This window comes from Medicago sativa, chromosome 7, assembly GCF_051527215.1.
Source record: "Medicago sativa cultivar Bolivia chromosome 7, Bolivia_mono, whole genome shotgun sequence".
Lineage (NCBI taxonomy): Eukaryota > Viridiplantae > Streptophyta > Magnoliopsida > Fabales > Fabaceae > Medicago > Medicago sativa.
The window spans coordinates 94357355-94363015 of record NC_140755.1 but is presented as its reverse complement, the minus strand read 5'-3'; the positions used below and the strand labels follow the sequence as shown (position 1 = coordinate 94363015).

General features: G+C 38.7%; 1 non-coding gene across 1 annotated transcript; it reads left to right on the top strand.

Moving 5' to 3' along the window:
* The first annotated feature begins 4817 nt into the window (after positions 1-4817).
* LOC146910531 (small nucleolar RNA R71) lies at positions 4818-4924 on the top strand. Its single transcript, XR_015020942.1, has one exon. It is a non-coding gene; the product is annotated as a small nucleolar RNA R71 (small nucleolar RNA).
* Positions 4925-5661: the final 737 nt, after the last annotated feature.

The following is a 5661-nucleotide window of genomic DNA, read 5'->3' as shown; positions in this document are numbered from 1 at the left end:
GGATCAACAATTAGCATCGACAATAATGCTCCAACAATGACAACGGTTTGTCAAGATGCAATGTTTTCTTCCAATTAACTTGCCAAGAATAAAAAAGGCAGCAAAATGTAGAGGCATCAATGTATGATGTCATTAATATAACTTAATTTTAACATACCAATATAGTTGAACATACCAATATATATCACATCCTAGAAATTGACAGAAGGATTTAGCAGCTGATATATCTCTGGCAAGTGCACCAAATACTATCGAAGTAGTAAAAATATCGATCCCACGAGGACTGTTTTTAACTTCAATAATTCAATTTCGTTATAAAAGTAGGATGTATAAAAGTTTATTTTGTTTTGCCACTAGGCAGTAGATTTGGTTTGATTTTAAGAAATCAAATAAAATAGTAAAGATTTGATTAAGAAAATAGGAGAGAGATGAGATCAGGTCTTCGAATCCTCTATGTTTCCCCTAATTGGTTACTGCACCTATTATTACTAATGATTCTCTAGTTTCACGATAGTTAACAAATTAGCCCTAATCAATCCCTTGAGTTAGGACCCTCTTTTTAAACTACAGCCCCTAATTCCTTAGGTGGTCTAATAATCATCAAAGGTTTAAGCACGTTAACCTAATATCACTAACAAACGATTATCCATTCCTAGACTAACCATGTTTATTAGAACAATTCAATTAGGTCTAAGTCGAAAGCTATGGTCAGTAGTCATTCGATCTCACAAAATCATGTTTATATTTGATCAGGATATAAAAAGCAGTAAGAACAATTGAATTGAATGAAAACTAGAATATCATTAATAAGTAATAGAGTTTCACAGCAACATATGATCAATTAGGGTTACATAGGTTCATCTCCGACCTAATCTCTAAGAGATTTAGCTACTCATAATTGAGTTTACAAATAGCATAATCAATGAAAGAATTAAAACATACATAAACTGGGTTAGAGATGATGAAATCCTCTCCGCTGCAGCCTTCTGGGTGTTAAAATCGCACTTTCGTTCTCCAAAATCGTAACCCTTGTTCTTCAGATTGAGTGCAGTATTTATAGAAGTCATGGGCCTGACCCATCAAAATCGCGCCGCGCCTTGTTAATTGGCGTGCCGCGATTTCCCTTAAACAGGGAGGATGTAATTTTTCTTCTAAAATCGCAGCACGGCTTGAAATTGGCGTGGCGCGATTTCCTTCGAACAGACTTCAACATTTAAGCTTTTTGCACTCCAGAACAGTAGAAATTGCATAAGAACTCTATCAAAATGTCACAATAAGTCCCTAATATTACGTAATGACAGAATGTCATCACAACCCCAAACTTAAACCATTCCTTGTCCTCAAGGAATTTGCTTGCAACAGTGACAAACGACAGTAAAATAACAGTTACCTGACAAAACGATAGTACCCAAAAGTTCATTCTCCTTCTAGCTAAAGATGAGCTAGTTTGACTTGTTCGCATCCACCAATTCACAACTCCTCGCATCAAATTGAAATAGGGTTCTACCAGTCGACATGCAGGTCTACATATTACCATATGCTTGAAAAGTTTCTAAACATCAATCAAAGTCAATATCATTACACACTTTTGAGGTCTTTAGGGTTATAACGGGGCTTAGGTGAAAGGTGGGATATATTTGGATAAGTAGGCTACAAAAAAATTTGAGTTAGGCATTCCTACGGAAGTTAAAGCACAAAATTCAATCCTTCATTCATTCACCTTGTGGAAATACAATCAATGCAAAGGTACTAGAGAATACTTTTAACATTTAGGGACAATCGAGTTTGAAGTTACTCGGATTTTAAATGTTTTGTCCCTTTTTCATCATTCAATTTCTCTTTTTTTTTTTTTTTTTTTGATACACCATTTTTGTGTATATATTGCATGACAATTTCATATTTCTTTCATTTTTTTGTTCTCTTATTCTCTAGTACCCCCACCCCAAACTTAGTTGGTTGCAAATTCCAATAGCAACCCCAAACTTAATCTTTAGCAACATTCTACAATGCCTTAACTCAGAAATTCATTAAGGGACAAGTCCTAAAAGTCTCTAGGCTTGTAATGTAGTTTGTCACCGAACAAAAAGTTCTAATCCTACCGGCTCACAATTGGTTAAGAAAGGATAAATTCAATTAATATCAGGGTAGGCTTCAAAAAGGCTCACAGGACCAAGCACTTTTGCCTCAGTGTGTAATTGACAAAGACCAATCAATAATAGAGAAACAATGCAAGTTCTAGAAATGTAGTTGCATGGAAAACTAATCTAAATATAAGTAAATTGAAAAACAAGATTTGGCAATGAACCTTATGGCTGAGATTTCTGGGAGTATGTGACTACCTAGCAACGCCGTACACTTCGCCTTTGAATCAAGTCACCCCTCCTTTAGAACTTTTTGGAATATCGTTTCATCAAACAACTGTTACTAAACTGGAATAGGTCACATGAAACAAAACAAATTCATTAATAATAAACAAGTGCAGGAGCAATTACAATAGGGAAATAAGTTCAATGGACTTCGACATTAAAAAGAAAATAAAAACTGAATGTATTGAAAAACAAAGTAAATCTAGTGGGTTGCCTCCCACCCAGCGCTTCTTTATCGTCACTAGCTTGACTGATGACCATCCCTAAGGATTAGTTGATGTGGCTCCCTCTTCATTGTTTGGGAGTCCTCCTTCACGGTACCGTTTCAGCTTTTGTTCCTTACCCTTGAAAGTTCCTTGTGCACCAGACTTCTTGATGTCTATAGCTTCATCAACAGGCTTGTTTCTTGCCATCCCTTCGTCACAGTACCTCCTAATTCTTTCCAAAGTATCAGAGAGAGTTGAATGCATACACCATCGAAAAGCAGCCGGCCCATTACGCATCCCACAGGGAATCCTTCTATAAGCCAATTTACCACCTGGACCAGTGGTAGTAGTCTTTATTTCATTTTTACCAGTTGCCAATCCCCCATACTTGTTGTCACGGATGTCTCCTGATGATTGTTGGTGCATCTGTTCTTTGCTTACTTCCAGTTGCTTAACACCCTCTATCTTTCCAACATCTTCAATCACTTCTTGTCTGTCTATAGATTCCACACTTTCCACCTCCTTAGATTGAATAGGTAGAGATTCAAGGGTTTTATCTTCGACTGTTTCTTCCACAACGTCAATCCGGTAACACTTGGGATTCTCATCTTGGTGCTTCATTGCCTCAAAGATATTGAAGACTACTTGCTCCTTATGGAACCTCAACATTAGCTCTCCACGTTCAACATCAATCAAAGCACGACCAGTTGCAAGGAAAGGTCTTCCTAGAATGAGTGGCATGTCTTCATCTTCAGCCATGTCTAGGACCACAAAGTCTGCTGGGAACACCAAGTCATTAACCTTGACTAGCACATCTTCAAGTATACCGAAAGGGTAAGAGATTGACCGATCAGCTAAAGTAATGGTCATTCTTGTTGGTTTTGGTTCCCCACACTTAAGCTTCTTCATCATTGAAAGTGGCATCAGATTTATACTTGCTCCCAAGTCACATAAAGCTCTTCCAATGTCTACCGGTCCAATTGAACAAGGGATAGTAAAAGCACCAGGATCCTTCAGCTTGGGTGGCAGCTTCTTTTGAAGAATAGCACTACAATTCTCAGAAAGTGCTATGTTCTCATCATCCTTAGGCTTCCTTCGTTTAGTCAACAAGTCTTTCATGAACTTAGCATACAACGACATTTGATCAAGAGCTTCACCGAAAGGAATATTCACCTGAAGTTGTGAGAAAAGTTGCATGAACTTCTTGAATTGGCCTTCATCCTTTTCTTTCTTCTTCGAAAGGTGAGGGTATGGAAGCTTCACATATGATGGAATAACCTGTGGTTTGTCTCCATCTTTCAAAATTTGACTCTTCGACTTCCTCAAGATTGAATCTTCATCAATTAACTTCTCATTTTTTTCTCCCTCTATTTTTTCCTTCCTTTCGTTTTCAACTACTCCATGATCATTTTTTTCAACTACATCATTCTCCTCCACCTCAACTACTTCATCAACCTTCTTTGGAGCTTTTGGAACTAAAGGTGTCAAAACCTTTTTGCTCCTCAGTTCAATAGCATTACAAGACTCATTCTTAGGGTTATCTTTAGTGTTACCTGAGAATCCGCCTTTGTTTTGTTCAGCCAACTGCTTAGCTAATTGCCCCAGTTGAGTTTCAAGCATCTTCCTAGAAGCTTCATTGTTCTTTCTTTCAGCTTCTTGACTCTTCTTCATCTCTTCAAAGTTGCCTTGAGTCATCTTCATGAAGTTCATCATAGTTTCCTCAAGAGCGGATGGCTTCCTTTGTTGTTGTTGAGGAGGAGTGAGCATCTGAGAGTTCAAAGCATTGTTATTTGAGTAGCTTAGATTTGGATGCTTATTAATGCCTGAATTGTAGTATTGATTCTGCCTTTGATATCCTCCCATGAAGTTAGCTTCTTCACTTGATCCTTCCGGAACACATTCACCGTTGGGATGTTCTTCACCACATAAGTCACACTTGATTGCAGCTACTTGTTGTTGCTTATGAGCCAAAGTGAAGCCTTGAAACTCCTTAGTTAGAGCTTCGATTTGTTTGTTCATAGCTGCTTGGTTAGCAAGGATAGCAGTTTGTTCACTCACCCCAAACACTCCTCTTTCTTTCTTTTTAGCTTGATCACGATACTCATTGCCAGCCATGTTTTCAATTAGAGCTTGAACTTCATGATCAGTTTTACTTTTGAGACTACCTCCCGCGGAAGCATCTAAGAACATTCGAGTGTTTGGTGTTACCCCCTCAGTGAAGATTTGGAGGTATTGCTTCTCGGTGAACTCATGATTAGGGCATCTCTTGAGAAGCAAATTGAATCGCTCCCAAGCATCATACAATGATTCACCTTCTCCTTGCTTGAAGTTAGAGATCTCCATCTTCTTGTCCCAATACTTAGACATAGGGAAGTATTTCTCCAAGAACTTCAGCTCTAACTCTTCCCATGTTTGGACAGTCCCGTTTGGAATTGTTAGCAACCAATCTTTTGCTCTTCCCGTCAAGGTGAAAGGAAACAGCCTTAACTTCTTTTGTGCTTCAGTCACGGTGGCTGGTTGCACACAAAACTCACAGGTTTCAGCAAAACGGCTCAAGTGTTCATGAGGACTCATAGCTTCAGTCCCATCGAATTGCTTGTCCCTCAAACCATTGAGGACAGTTGTCTTGATGTCGAACGCTACGGGGTTAGCTGGTTGAAAAGTGTGGGTCAGTTGACCGCGATGAGTGGCTAACCCGTAGTCTCCAAGCTTAGGTCTTGGTGGTACAACTCCTTCTCCTTCCATCGTTGCAGATTTAGGAGAAGAGATTGTTTCAGATTCACTTGAGAGTTGCTCCGGTACTTGTTCTCGAACACCCGGTGGAACGGATTGAGCTAACCTTTGCGATCGGACAGCTTTCCGAAGTGCTCTAGCAGTTCTTTCAATCTCCGGATCGTACTCTAAGTCGTCAGAGCTCTGTTTACCTCGCATAAACAGCAAAATACATTAGTAGCACTGCACAACGCAAAGTAATCAAGTGAATATGAAAACAGAAAAATAAAAATAAAAAAAAACAGAAAATTAAATTGCAAAAACCCTAAATTATAACGTAATTGCCTTGTTGAAATAATTCAACAGTCCCCGGCAAC